This window comes from Oryx dammah, unplaced genomic scaffold (genome assembly GCF_014754425.2).
Source record: "Oryx dammah isolate SB20612 unplaced genomic scaffold, SCBI_Odam_1.1 HiC_scaffold_1, whole genome shotgun sequence".
Lineage (NCBI taxonomy): Eukaryota > Metazoa > Chordata > Mammalia > Artiodactyla > Bovidae > Oryx > Oryx dammah.
The window spans coordinates 59,203,622-59,219,556 of NW_024070185.1; the positions used below are offsets into that span (position 1 = coordinate 59,203,622).

Consider the following 15,935-nt stretch of genomic DNA (forward strand, 5'->3'; position numbering starts at 1 on the left):
ATCCAGAAAGAATACAGCATGATGCTTCATGGAACCTAACCACTCTGGGGATGAGTAGTCATCCTAAAATCAAACTCTAACTCTCCTTCCACAACTGCTGCAAATCCAGGCTGAGGGTGACAGAATTGCTTCTGCAACTGAGGCAAAAGGACCTGGGGGCTGAGTGAGCTGCAGGATGATTTGCCATCAGGCTCCAGGCTAAGGCTGATGTCTTTACACGAATATATTGACAAAAGAAAGCAGAAGAGGATATGAAAAGGAGGCAGGGAGGCAGCAAGCAAAAAACCTTCTCCAGGGCCTTCAGTATAACTGGATCTTTGGGGTTTTTTTCCCAGAAGAACACAAAGTTTCTAAACTGAGTACAACTCACTTTCCAAACTATAAATGACTTTCGGGACTAAAATGGTCCCCAGAAGGAAACTGGGACTCAATTTCCTTTCTATAGGCAATGGCCAGTTCTTTGGAGATTGTTCCTGGAGCACCAAGTCAGGAGGAGTGGGGAGGCCTGGACCTTCACCAGCTGCAGGGCCTGACACATTCCCATTCTTCCTGCACTGGGTGCCTGAGATCCAGTGTGGCTATTTCTGACAACTGGCCTGTCCCCAACCCTTAGGAGAGTGATCACTCTTTCACACCACGTTTCTGATAAAGGTAAGTGAAGGTTTTGATAAAAGGACTCTGAGATTCTCATTAGCACAAGCTCATTTCTAAGAATAGATTGTTTTTAAAAAACCTTTTGGGATTGTTTTTTCTCCTTGTACCTTTAAAAAATATTTTATGTATTTTTTTTTTCTTTGCTGGGTCTTCGTCGCTGCATGGGCTTTTCTCTAGTTGCAGCAAGCAGGGTCTACTCTCTAGTCGCAGTGCATAGACTTCTCATTGCTGTGGCTACTCTTGTTGCAGAGCATGGGCTCTAGAGAGAGTGGGCTTAAGTAACTGCAGCATGTAGTAGGCTCAGTAGTTGTGGCTCCCAAGCCCTAGATCACAGGCTCAATAGTTGTGGAGCATGAGATTATTTGCTTTGTGTCATATGGGATCTTCCCAGATCAACCTGTGTGTCCTGCATTGGCAGGTGGATTTTTTACCATTGAGCCACTAGGGAAGCCCTAAGAATAGATTTGATTGTTCAGTGGAATAGGTCTCAAAATGGGAGGAAAGAGATGATTTCAGTGGTATGGCAAGTGCTGGAACCAGGACAATCCATCCTGGTGGGATATAATATCCAGAAAGATATCTCACAATTATTCAGGAACTGTGGACAATTCCTCTAAACTATATGACATTTTTTTGGATGCTGTAAGAGTAACCAGGTTGATTCTATATCATCTTATTGCCCAAACCAACTTATTTCTAAATATTTGGAGGGCATGGGGAAAGAACCAACTTTGTTTGAAGGCTGCAAAAGGTAGAGTCAGATGGAATTTGTAGGGAGGCAGAACTGTCTGTCTATGGGAACTACTTTAAAATGAAATAAACCTCAGCAAGCAGAGAGCCTGCTTCACTCAAGTATTCCAGCTGAGGCCAGAGCACCATAATCAAAGTAGTAGACCTGCATTCTTTGAGAGTGGGATGGGGAGGTTGGTCTATTTAGACCCTTAGGACCCTGCCACACCTGGGTCTACAGTTGTCTGTCAGAATAATGAAAGCCAGAATTGAAGGATGGCCAGTATGGTGTGTTTTAGGGAGCCCTGAATAAGCAGGTAGCTTCCACCCCATAACTGTTTCTATGATTATTTTTGTGCATCTATTTAAAAGACGTTTACCCCTTGGAAGAAAAGTTATGACCAACCTAGACAGCATATTAAAAACCAGAGACATTACTTTACCAACAAAGGTCCGTCTAGTCAAAGCTATGGTTTTTCCAGTAGTCATGTATGGATGTGAGAGTTGGACTATAAAGAAAGCTGAGCACCAAAGAATTGATGCTTTTGAACTGTGGTGTTGGAGAAGACTCCTGTAAGTCCCTTGGACTGCAAGGAGATCAAATCAGTCCATCCTAAAGGAAATCAGTCCTAAATATTCATTGGAAGGACTGATGTTGAAGCTGAAACTTCAATACTTTGGCCACCTGATGTGAAAAACTGACTCATTTGAAAAGATGCTGATGCTGGGAAAGATTGAAAGCTGGAGGAGAAGGGGATGACAGAGGATGAGATGGTTGGACACGAATTTGAGTAAACTCCGGGAGTTGGTGACAGACAGGGAGGCCTGGCGTGCTGCAGACCATGGGGTCACAAAGAGTCAGACACGACTGAGAGACTGAACTGAACTGAACTGAAGAAAGTATTTTGGAAAATCTTTTCAAACATGAATTACTTCCAAATCAAATTTATTGGGCTTAAGTGATACCAAAGGGAAACATTCCTCATCTTTATTCTTATGACAGGAAGGAGGAGGTTGGAACCGTGATTCCACTCATGAATAAGCCATATGTCTTCCTTCCTCCAGTGGAAGAGGAGCTGATCAAGGGGAATCATAACATCCAGACCCTGGGTCAGAGAGGGAGGGGCCCCTGACAGAGTTCCTGCAGACCCCACCTATGTAAGAAAGAGTCAGGGGAGACAGGCAGTCAGTCACTTATGTCATTTAAGTCATTCTGACCTTTGCATTTAGGGGCAGAGGGTATAATGTGACTGGTAATAGGGCCTCAGAAAAGCCCAAGGGAGGTGAAGATGGCTTGTCTTCAAAACCTGTCACTGGATATTGCTTATTCCAGGAAAGTCTTTTGATCAAGCAAATGTCCAGGAAGAACTCACGAAAGTCTCTAAAGACTTTGATTTCTTTGTCTGTTGGTGTCTGTTTTTAAAAAGTCCTAAGGGCAGAATGGAATACCTGGGATACAAAGTTAGGATAGTGTTCTCTACTTTGGCCGAACATTGAAGCCATCTGGGGAGCTTTAACAAGACCTGATGCCTGGATTCTATCATAGATATTTGGATTTGCCTGGCGCAGGGTGTGACCCAGGAAAAGAGGAGAATTAAGAGAATCATCTTTATCTTTAGATCTCTGATGAGCTATTATGGGGCAGAAAGGGGTGACATGCCAGAGAGCAGAACTAGAATTAGAACTAGGAAGATATTAAGAGATTTGACCCAAGAGACAAAATTTTCAGATAATACAAGATTTATAAAGCTAGAATGGGCTTACTAAAAAGGTAATGAGATCTTCATTGGTGGACAGGAATATTGCTTAATATTCCTGTTGGATTATTGGATGTAGCTTGGATGTACAAAGAAAAATTCAGTGAGACTAGATGTTTGGAATTTCCTTTTCTAAGGTTGAGGTCTTCAGAGTCAGGGATAAGGCATTAGCCTGACTTCCGTGGCAATGGAATGAGATATCAATCAGGGAACTGGGGCTCTCCAGAGGCTGAGATTGTGGCTGTTAAATGCAGCCTGGTTTCCCGGAGCATCAGTTCAAACTGGCCAGGATGGCACTGCAGCCAAGGGGATGATTAACACCTTAGAATGCAACCATACTCCGCAACACAGCTGCCCAAGTCCAGCCCTCACCCTCCTTACCTTCCCCATGTGACCTTCCTGTCCAGCCTGCCCTTTCAAAGTGACCCATCAGTACCCTCTCCCTGGAACTGTGGTCTCTTTTAGAGGCAGTGCATCATTCCTGAAAGGCTGTGGGGGTTCAGAGTCATGTGTGAGTGAGTCATGCTGGCTGATGAATAGAGAGAGGAAAACAGGATGGGGTGAAGGGATGGATGAGAGGATGGCCTGGGGCCTGGTTGTCTATTACAGGAGGAAAGGGGAAGGTCAAAAGATGTTTCTATGAGGATACTATGAAGCAAAAAAGCCTGCCAAGAGCTGTGGCTTCAGGGCTGATCATTTCACCAGCCCTGGACACCAAGGGAGAAAAGCATGAAGTGAACCTGGTCTCACTTTTCTGATGAAGATTTTTTTTTTTAACTGGAGAATAATTGCTTTACAATGTTGTGTTGGTTTCTGCCATATGTGAACATGAATCAGCCATAGGTATACATAAATCCCCTCCCTCTTGAAACTCCCTTCCAACTCCACCTGCCACCCCATCCTACCCCTCTAGGTTGTCACAGAGCACCAGACTGAGCTCCCTGCATCATACAGCAGATTCCCACTGGCTGTCTATTTTACACGTGGTAATATACATGTGGAAGCAAACTGTGGAAAGCTCTTAAAGAGATGGAAATACAGACCATCTCACCTGTCTCCTGAGAAACCTGTATGTGGGTCAAGAAGCAACAGTTAGAACCCTGTATGGAACAACTGATTGGTTCGGGATTGAGAAAGGGGTATGACAAGGCTGTCTGTTGTCACCCTGTTTATTTAACCTATATGCTGAGCATATCATGAGAAATTCCAACCTGGATGCGTTAAAAACTGGAATCAAGATAGGCGGGAAAAACATCAACAACCTTAGATATGTGGATGATACCACCTTAATGGCAGAAAGCAAAGAGTAACTAAAGAACCTCTTGATGAGAGTGAACGAGGAGAGTGAAAAAGCCAGCTTAAAACTAAATATTAAAAAAAACTAAGATCATGGCATCAGGCCTCATTACTTCATAACAAATAGAAGGCGAAGAGGTGGAAGTAGTGACAGATTTCTTGGGCTCTAAAATCACTTCAAATGATGACTGCAGCCATGAAGTCAGAAGATGATTGCTTCTTGGCAGGAAAGCTTTGCCAAACCTAGACAGTGTGTTGAAAAGCAGAGACATTACTCTGCGAACAAAGGTCCATATAGTCAAGGCTATGGTCTTCCCAGTGGTCACGTATGGTTGTGAGAGTTGGTAGAGCACCAAAGAATTGATGCCCCTTTGAACTATGGTGCTGGAGAAAACTCTTGAGAGTCCCTTGGACAGCAAAGAGATCAAGCCAAGTCAATCTTTTAGGGAAATCAACCCTGAATACTCATTGGAAGGACTGATGCTGAAACTGAAGCTCCAGTATTCTGGTCTCCTAATGCAAACACATGACTCATTGCAAAAGTCTCTGATTCTGGGAATGATGGAGGGCAGAAGGAGAAGAAGGTATCAGAGCATGAGATGGCTGGATGGCATCACCAGTGCAATGAACATGAACTTGGGCAAACTTCAGGAGATGGTGAGGGATAGGGAGGCCTAGCATGCTGCAGTCCATGGGGCTGCAAAGGGTTAGACTCGACTGGGCGACTAAACAACAATTTATGTTTCAGTGCTACCTCTCTGACCAACATTTAACAAGGGAAGTCCACCATCTAGGATATTTCAGTAGAAATGAGTATGTCTGATCAGGTGAATTAAATCACCACTGGGCCATCTCAGATGTCTCTTGCACAGAAGGTGGCTTAAGATGACAAACTAGATTCTTTTCTAGTCCCCAGAATCTTACTGAGAACCTCAGAGAAACCATTATTGTTAAAATTGTTTTCCTCTTGCTCAGCAGAGAGGGCATTCCTCACTAGCAAGCCAGCACTTCAGTCAGAGAGTGCTGAGGTTGAGCTTCTGAGTTCCTGCAGGTGACAGAGCAGAGGCACCGTGGACAGGTCCAGTCAGACCTCCCCTCTGGTGGAGTTCATTCTCCTGGGCCTCTCAGCCCACCCAAAGCTGGAGAAAACGTTCTTCGTGCTCATCCTGCTCACATACCTGGTGATCCTGCTGGGCAATGGGGTCCTCATCCTGGTGACCATCCTTGACTCTCGCCTGCGCACGCCCATGTACTTCTTCCTGGGGAACCTCTCCTTCCTGGACAACTGCTACACAACCTCCTCAGTCCCCCTCATCCTTGACAGCTTCCTGACCCCCCAGGAAAAGCATCTCCTTCTCAGCCTGTGCCATGCAGATGTTCCTCTCCTTCTCCATGGTGGGAACAGAGTATGTGCTCCTGAGCATGATGGCACTTTACCACTATGTAGCCATCTGCAACTCCCTAAGGTACTCTGTCATCATGAGCAAGGCTGCCTACGTGCCCATGGCTGTTGGCTCCTGGGCAGCTGGTATCACCAACTCTGTAGTTCAGACAACCCAGGCTGTGAGGCTGCCCTTCCGTGGGGACAACGTCATCAACCACTTCACCTGTGAGATCCTGGCTGTCCTGAAGTGCCGTGGGCTGTGCTAACATCTCCACCAGTGTGATCAGCATGGGGATAACAACTGTTATTTTCATGGGCATCTCAGTTCTGTGCATCTTTTTTCTGCCATGTGTTCATCACTGCTACTGTCCTGAGGATCCCTTCAGCAGTAGGGAAGAAAAAGGTCTCCACCTGCTCTGCCCACCTCACAGTGGTGGTCATCTTCTACGGGACCATCCTCTTCATGTATGGGAAGCCCAAATCCAAGGACCCCCTGGGGGCAGACAAACAGGGCCTTGCAGACAAGCTCACCTCCCTCTTCTATGGGATGGTGACCCCCATGCTCAACCCCATGTACAGCCTAAGGAACAAGGATGTGAAGGCTGCTGTGGTGAGTCAGAAACACCTGAGTGACTGTCATAGATTTTCAAACTCTAGAACACATGGTCTCCAAACTCCCCATTGTCCTGGTAGAGAAGTGAGAACCCAGCAAACAGAAGAGAGTCTCCCAAGGTTCACATTGTGGACCATGTGACTAAAACTAAAAAGTAGACTGACCATCATGCCTTTGTTTCGTAGGCAACGGAAGCTTCTATCTAAGAACCTAGAAGGAAAGAGCTTCGAATTTCTAGAAGTGCTGGCTAGAAATTGTTGACTTTGTGCATAACCATGGTGACATCACATCATAGCTGCTTTATGCCAATGAACTTGGGTGGCCGGCGGTGTCTCTGGATACCTGTGCCTGCTGCAAATCTGCCATCTGGTGGACATTTCTGCAAGCTCCTGAGGTCAGTACTTGTGAAACCTGAAAAGGTTCCTGAGTCACCTGGGGAGGCTGTGAAAATACCGATTCAGACTCATTGAGTCGGAGGTGAGGCTGGAGATTCTGGATCTCTGCCAAGTTCCTAGGTGACGCTGCACTTCTGAGTAGTAAGCCCTGCAAGACTTGGGACTAGGGACAAGGGACTGAGGAGAGAGGCAAGGAAGCAACTCCTGCAGGTACCAAGTCCTCCAGCATCAGCAACCCAGGCTGCTCTCTCCAATCTAGGGGTAGCAGTTTGCCCTGTGACCTCACTTCTCTTACAGGTCTAAGAAGAATTGTTGGTTTATCAATAAGTCTGTTCAGATTTTTCCTTGTTAGTACAGTATGGCATCTCCCAAGCTTCTTCCATGCTAGACCAGAAACCAACCATTCCCACTTCAAATAGCACTAAAGTGCAGTCAAGTGCAGATAGATATAAAAATGTTGTCAAGTACAAAATAAGAGGCATTAACATAGCAGAGAAAGAAACAGATGTCAATTTCTACAGAAAACATAATGATTGTATTTCTAAATATTAACTAGAAAAATATTATTGGTACTAAGAGTTCAGGAAAGTAATTTAAGGATATAGAAATAACTTCTCAAATGTCAATTGTATTCCTACATTCCATCAATACAGAGCAAAAATAAAAACAGAAATAATATCTTATTTATACTAGTAAAAGTACCAAATAATTGAGAACAAACATAATGCTAGACGTGACAGACTGTGTCAGGGAAAAAATGGTGAGTGTTTTGGGAGTATAAAGGAAGGCAGAGTGATGGACCAGGGGCTTGAAAGTATAAATAACCTTAAGACAATAACCTTAATTTTTTAAGGTGGAAGCTCTCAAATTGTAACAAATGGAAGAACTTCTTTAATATTCACATTTCTGGTCTCTGCTGCTGTTGCTGCTAAGTCGCTTCAGTCGTGTCCGACCCTGTGCGACCCCACAGACGGCAGCCCACCAGGCTCCACCTTTCCCAGGGATTCTTCAGGCAAGAACACTGGAGTGAGTTGCCATTTCCTTCTCCAATGCATGAAAGTGAAAAGTGAAAGTGAAGTAGCTCAGTCATGTCCAACTCCTCACGACCCCACGGACTGCAGCCCACCAGGTTCTCCCGCCCATGGGCCCTTCCAGGCAACAGTACCGGAGTGGGTTGCCATTGCCTTCTCCTGGTCTCTATCCTACAACAATTCAAATTTCACTGTGTCTGTGGTAAGGCCAATAGGAAAACTGGGCTTAGAAACAAAGTTGTTTAGTATTTTTAATTCCCCAGAAGACTCTACTGAGCTTGTAAAGTATAATTGAACAAGGATCTTTTGAAGGTAATGACATTGGAGTCTTCCTGCCAGATTTGAACTTACTAAAATGTAACAATTACTGAACAACAGACCATCGGCTTTTTTTTTAAGTGTTGATATTTTTTTGTGTGTAAAATCAATGGTTACAAGATACCAGAAAATTAATTCCAACTACAAGAATTTAATACATATACACATCGGGTCAAAATTAATAGCATGAAGAGGAACTAGTTTTTAATAAACAGTAGGACAACAGTGACGTTCAGCTGAATGAAGGTTTTCCTTTGATCCATACGTCACACCACAAGCTGCCAGAAACAGGATGGATTAGAATTAGACGTAAACACCATCATGATTATACAAAGCAAAAAAAGACAACAGAATGACATATTTATTCCAGCTGTGGAAGAGAGCATGATTCATTATTTTGGAAGAGAAAGAGGGTATTAGAATTAAAACAGACATGTTCCAACATACAAAACTCTTTTACAAAACTCTTGAATAATATAGTCTAATCAAGCTGCTCCCAAATGGGCTCTACAAATATTTGATTTGAGTTTCTTTAATGTATAAACTAAATAACTAAATAACTTTTAAGTAAGACCATGGACACACACAAACTTGCATTTTGATTTTTGACACACAAGAAACCACTATCACAATAGTATGTGTGTTGCTGAGTTGATTGCTTTTCATAGACCTCAGAATAAATCCTTTCCTACCATCTCTGCATATTTCTTTTATCTTCTTTGAATGTGTCCTTGATTAGAAAAAGTGTAAATCTGCACTGATCATTTCTCAAATCCAAGCCTACGTTCAACTGCTTACGTATAATAGTACCAAGGAATACAAATGTGGACTGTTTCCAGTTAAGCGTTGGGCAAAGCTCAGAATCATCTGCTGGTGCATGTTTTCATCATAGTGTCATAGCCAATTGCACAATGACAAAGGAACATGTAAGTGGTCACACAGTAATAAAGTCACATTATATATAGTATTGGAGTTAACCAGACCTTTGGGAGTGTTACTTCTCTGACTACATTTATGATAAGAAATTTGAGCAATTATCCAAACTTTATTAGTGAATCAATATTTTTTTACTTTTAATGTCGAACTGGCATTTTAAAAATCAGTACAGTTTGTTTTTTAGAGCAATTTTAGGTTCACAGCAAAACTGGGCAGGAAGTACTGAGAGTTCCCATATGTCAGGTCCCCCTCTGCCCACATCCTCTCCTACTGTCAACATCCACCAGCAGAATGGTATCTTTGTTACAATCAGTGAATCTATTTCGATACATCATCACCCAGAGTTCATAGTTTAGAGTTTACTCCTGGTGTGTAGGTTTGGACAAACGTATAATAACATGTATCCAGCATTATAGTTTTAAACAGAACACTTTAACTGACCTGAAAATCCTCTGTGCTCTGCCTCTATACCCCTCCCTCCCCCTTTGCTGCTGCTAAGTCTCTTCAGTTGTCTCTGACTCTGTGCAACCCTGTTGATGGTAGCCCACCAGGCTCCCTCATCCCTGGGAGTCTCCAGGCAAGAACACTAGAGTGGGTTGCCATTTCCTTCTCCAACGCGTGAAAGTGAAGTTGCTCAGTCGTGTCCGACTCTTAGCAACCCCATGGACTGCAGCCCACCAGGCTCCTCCATCCATGTGATTTTCCATGCAAGAGTACTGGAGTGGGGTGCCATTGCCTTCTCCAGCCTCCCCCTTTAGCCCCTGGCAATCCCTAATCTTTTTATTGTCTCCATAATTTTGCCTTTTCCAGAATGTTATTGAGTTGGAATCTGAAGGTATGTAACCTTTTCAGATTGGCTTCTTTCACTCAGAAATATGCCTTTTTAAATTTCATCCCTGTCTTTTTGTGGGGTGTTTTTTTGCTGTTGGTATTGGTTTTCTTTTTTTTTTTTAATTTCTAAAATCATGATTATTATTCTGTTCTATTCAGTTGCTGAGTCGTGCCTGACTTTTTGCGACCCCATGGACTGCAGGATGCCAAGCTTCACTGTCCTTCACTGTCTCCTGGAGTTTGCTCAGACTCATGTCCATTGAGTTGGTGATGCTGTCTAACCATCTCATCCTCTGCTGCCACTGTCCCCGTTTAAAAACAGTGGTTAGATGCCACAAAGTAGTTATCAATGCCTTAACTGTCTGTGTGTTGTCAGGCCCAAGGGCCTCTTCCATCCTTGTCAAGGTGGGTGCTAACCTTCTCTCCTTCCATACAACACTCTTTGTGGTTTGACTAGCTCATTTCTTTTTATTGCTCAACAATCTTCCATTGTATGGAGGTATCACAGTTAATTTAACCACTTACCTACTAAAAGACATTTGGTTGCTTCCAAGTTTTAGCAGTTATGAACAAAGCTGCTACAAATATCCATGTGTAGATTTTGGTATCGACATAAGTGTTCCTGAGTCAGTATTGAAATAAAAATCTCTCAATATTTCTTTTTCAAGATACCATGTTAATTTGAACGAAGAGTAGTCAGAGAATGCAAGGTGGGCTAATACAAAAACCAAGACCCTTTACAAACTACTCATCTGTATGAAGCAGGATTTTCTCTACAACTGGCAACCAAAACAAAGTACAGAAATGGAAGCCAAACTGGTGTGACTACAATTATTATGCTGTGCTGTGCTTAGTCATTCATTCGTGTCCAACTCTTTGGGACACCATGGACTATAATACCAGACTATAATGCCAGACTCCTCTGTCCACAGGGATTCTCCAGGCAAGAATACTGGAATGGCTTGCCATGCCCTCCTCCAGGGGATTTTCCCAACCCAGGGATCGAACCCAGGCGTCCCACATCGCAGGCGGATTCTTTACAATTTGAGCCACCAGGGAAGCCAAAGAATACTGGAATAGGTAGCCTATTCCTTCTCCAGGGAATCTTCCTGACCCAGGAATTGAACCAGGGTCTCCTGCATCGCAGGCAGATTCTTTACCAGCTGAGCTACCAGGGAAGCCCACAATTATCATACATATTCCCAATTTCAAGTTTTTGTGTTCACCAAAATTTCATTTATTATCTGAATTCTCATTTATTGTCTTTGAACCAATTAATTATTATTAATGATATATTTGAACTGAGAAAATAAACATAGCTTTTTAAATTCTATTTTATATGGTAGGACTCTGTAAGGTTTTGTTGGGAAAAGGGTTCCATTGCTAAAAAATAAAAATAACATTTTTTAAGTTTGAAAATTGCTGAAGTAAGCAGGTCAGGAAAGTAGAGAATGGGGACAATTTCATACTCACAAGCTCATATGTTTAGAGGGCTTACTGGATGCTGGCAAGACAGTGTACCAGCATCACAGACTGAGGTCACAATGTTAAGTTTTATAATGTGTTCTTATTGAATGACTTGGTGTTAGGGCTTCTCTCTGTCCTGTGAGATCCCAATATAGGGGCAATGGGACTGTCAAATACGGATTCTGCTCCAAGGCATGGGATCCTTTGTTCTCCAAGGTTATAGTCACAGGCAGTAAACTGAACAGAGAACATGACAGCACTCAGAAAATGTTTGCTCTGGCTGGGCAGTTGCTTCTAAGCGACAGTTTGTAGCAGGGCTGCACAAATCTTTGATCAACAGCTACTTGTCTCTGCAAGTCCCCTTCCTGCCGAACGACTGAAACTTAATCTCAGTCAATTCAGTAGGATCTCAGCTGAGTCAAGGCCTCTCCCCAACCCCCTCCATAGTTTTGAGAGGAAAAATATAGAGTCAAACCCACCAGCTGGGACTGGGGAAGAAGGCAGGACATCTGGTCCTCAGTTGTCATAATCAATCCCCGTTGATACCTGCATTCTCATCTGGCATCCAGTTGTGTAGACCATGCAGATACCAGTTACAGCCTCCTTGTTCTGATCTGGAGGCCTCTTTGGGCTCTCAGCTCTCTCAGCTCCTGTGTTAGTCACTCAGTTGTGTCCAATTCTTTACAACCCTATGGACTGTAGTCCGCCAGGCTCCTCTGTCCATGGAATTCTCCAGGCAAGAATACTGGTTGCCGTTCTCTTCTCCAGGGGATCTTCCTGACCCAGGTATCGAATGCGAGTCTCCTGCATTGTTGGGCAGATTTTTTACCATCTGAGCCAGAGACAGAAAACACTTAGCTCCTCTTCTGTGTCATTCTCGATGGGGAGCGAGGAACAGGACACATTTGCAACCAAAGGGCAGGGGAACTTTATGAGGTGTGTCACTTCTCTGAGCTCCATGGGAGACAAGGCTCAGATCCCCTTTTATCTGAAGCCCCTCTGGGGTTCTGTGTCCCAGCTCACTACAGCCTCCCTTTTCCAGGGGCTTGCTTCCTTCCCCTTTTCCAGGGGCTTGCTTCCTTCCCCATCCCAGTGAGTCAAGTTGCTGGGGACTGATGGGAGAGGAGGGACTGACTCTGATTGGTAAGAAAATGTGTTTAAACTAAATAAACCGAAAAAAATCATTTCCATTAAAAATTAACTTCAGGAATGTATTAATAGTATGCATAAACTCCCAAAACCAATGTATGGGGTCCTAGCTAATTAAAATCAGCAAAACCTGCCATGTTCTTAATCAAAACATTTATCTTCCTCTAGATACCAAAGAGAAATCTGGAGTTACATAAAGGAATGAAGAGCATCAGAAATGCTTGACATATGGGTAAATATAAAACACAGTTTCTCATTTTATAATCTCTTAAATAATTGACTATTTAAAGCAAAATAATAACAGTGCGTGGAAGCAAAATGTATGATAACGTTAGCACAAAAGATGGGAGGAGAAAACGGAAGTATACTGGTGTCACATCTTACATTTGACATGAAGTGATTATTATTTGAAGGTGAACTGTAATAAGTTAAACTGTATACTAAACTCTAGTGTACCTACTGAAAAATAAAACAAAGTAGAGCTGATAAGCCAATAGAAGAGATATAATGAAATAATAAAAACAACACTCCAAACACTTTATTGTTCTGAGAGAAGGTAGGAAAAGTAGGAAAAAGGAAAAAAGAACAACTGGAGAAAATAGAAAACAAATTGCAAGACAGATTTAAACTCAACCATATATCAATAATTACATTAAATCCAAACACTCACATTAAAAGGCAAATATTATCATATTAAATTTTTTTTAAAAAGCAACCAACTATATGATTTCTCCAGGAAGCTTACTGGAAATACTTTATAAAGAAACGAAAGTAAAATGATGGGGAAATCATAATACACAAAAATGAATCAAAAGATTAGATGGGTTTTATTTATCTGAAATATAGTAACATGTTTTGAGCTCAGGAAAAAATCATTGATGAGTAACATTTTTAAAAAGTGGCACTTTAAAGATGATCTCTGAGCATTAACCTTTGTTTAAAAGGAAAAGTAATTACACCAGCACTGTACAATAGAACTATATGAACCCCAAAGTGAACCATATACATAATTTTAAGTTTTCTAACGGTCACATTAAAAAAAGTAAAAAGAATAATGGTGGCTATATGTCATTATACATTTGTCAAAACCCACAGAATGTGTAAAGCCAAGAATGAACTCTAAGGTAAACTGGGGACTTCAGGTGATAATGATGTGTCAATGCAGCTTCATCAGTTGTAACAAACGCACCACTGAGGTGTGGGATGTTGATAGTGGAGGGGTCTGTGAGTATATTGTATGTTGAAGCAGGGGGTATATGAGAAATCTCTGTAATGTGCTTAGTTTTTCTGTGAGCCTAAAACTACTCTAAAAAATAAAGTCATTTTAAAACAAAAACAAGTTTTAAAAAAAGGTGAAATGAGTTTTAATAACATTTTCAGTTCAGTCGCTCAGTCACGTCCGACTCTTTGTGACCCCATGGACTGCAGCACGCCAGGCTTCCCTGTCCATCACCAACTCCCAGAGCTTGCTCAGTCATGTCCACTGAGTTGGTGATGCCATCCAACCATCTCATCTCCTGTCATCCCCTTCTCCTCCTGCTTTCAATCTTTTCCAGCATCAGGGTCTTTTCTAGTAAGTCAGTTCTTCACATCAGGTGGCCAAAGTGTTGCAGTTTCAGCATCAGCATCAGTCCTTCCAGTGAATATTCAGGACTGATTACCTTTAGGATTGACTGGTTTGATCTTCTTGCAGTCCAAGGGACTCTCAAGAGTCTTCTTCAACACCACAGCTCAAAAGCATCAATTCTTCGGTGCTCAACTTTCTTTACAGTCCAACTCTCGTATCCATATGTGACTACTGGAAAAACCATAGCTTTGAGTAGATGGACCTTTGTCGGTAAAGGAATGTCTCTGCTTTTTAATATGCTAGGTTTGTCATAGCTTTTCTTCCAAGGAGCAAGCATCTTTTAATTTCATTGCTACAGTCACCGTCTGCAGTGATTTTGGAACCCAAGAAAATAGTCTGTCACTGTTTCCATTGTTTCCCCATCTATTTGCCATGAAGTGATGGGACCAGATGCCATGATCTTAGTTTTCTGAATGTTGAGTTTTAAGTCAGCTTTTTCACTCTTCTTTTCCACTTTCATCAAGAGGCTCTTTAGTTCCTCTTCACTTTCTGCCATAAGGGTGTGTCATCTGCATATCTGAGGTTATTGATATTTCTCCCTGCACTCTTGATTCCAGCTTGTGCTTTGTACAGTCCGGCATTTTGCATGATGTGCTCTGCATATAAGTTAAATAAGCAAGGTTCTTGTTTTCATACTAAGTCTTCCAAATCCGGTTCCAGCATATTTCAGTTTGGAATTGCTGTTTCAAGTATTCAACAGCCACATGTGGCTAGTGGCTACCATATCAGTGAAACTCTAGGTTTTTTTACTCTTCTCTCCTAGGGAGGAGTGGGATGTAAGGTGAGATGAAACTGATAAAGGTGATTGGGTCTAAATGCTGAGAGCCTCTGATATCATGTTGAATAATTGTACATCATTCCATCTTGTAAGTAAAAAGGTGGTCTCTCAGAGAAGCAAGAGGGTTGTTGCCAGAGCAAACGTTTTAGAAAGATTATTGTAACTTATTCACATTTTCCTAAAGGAGAGAATAGATAGAGACCTAAAAGACATACAAATTAACCTCTATACATGGACTTTGCTTGGAACTTGAAAACTGTAAAAGGAAATTATGAGACAATAAGGAAAATGTAAACACTGGATATTTAATGATATTCCATATTAAAAAATGTAACAGTGGTTATGTTTGCTTTTTGTTTTTTTAAGGAAGAGGAAAGGGAAAAATGTATTACATAATTGACAAAAGGAAAGGAGAGGGAGAGAAGGAGGGACACAGGAACGGGGTGGGGGTTGGAGAACGCTTTGATAATAAGCAGACCCACCTCCAAATTGTCTCTTGAAGTCTAAACCCAGCCTGGCCTTCAAGGCTCTCCAGATTTAGATACACAAGCATTCTCCTCTCCACATTCTCCTGATGGCAACATCAGGTGTCCTTAGAACATCAAAGACACAGTGAGGCTACACGTGCCGAAGAGGTTTGGTGGTGAATTCTTGCCTCGGGCTCTTGTCAGGAGATTGTCAGAGGCAGAGCCCCTCCGACTTCAGGGGAGGTGGAGTTGTCCCGGATGACACGCCCTCTTGGGGTGTGAGGCAGCGTCCGGCAGAAAGGATATTAAGATCATCGAAGTACGTGAAAGGGACAAGTCCCCTTTGGTTCAGCCTTGGCCTGTGCCCCAGTTCTCAGGAGAACTTGCGGTGTGACCTTGGGCTAATGGTCTCTCCGCTGTGCCTCAGTGACCGCATCTGCAAACCTCGGGAGATCGAGTCATCCTTAGGACCCTCCCAACCCTGACATCCTCTGACTCGCCTC

General features: G+C 42.6%; 1 non-coding gene and 1 pseudogene across 1 annotated transcript; one reads left to right on the forward strand and one right to left on the reverse strand.

Moving 5' to 3' along the window:
• Positions 1-5,245: 5,245 nt before the first annotated feature.
• LOC120870197 lies at positions 5,246-15,826 on the forward strand (annotated as a pseudogene).
• LOC120867852 lies at positions 10,258-10,383 on the reverse strand. Its single transcript, XR_005722044.1, has one exon. It is a non-coding gene; the product is annotated as a U6atac minor spliceosomal RNA (small nuclear RNA).
• Positions 15,827-15,935: the final 109 nt, after the last annotated feature.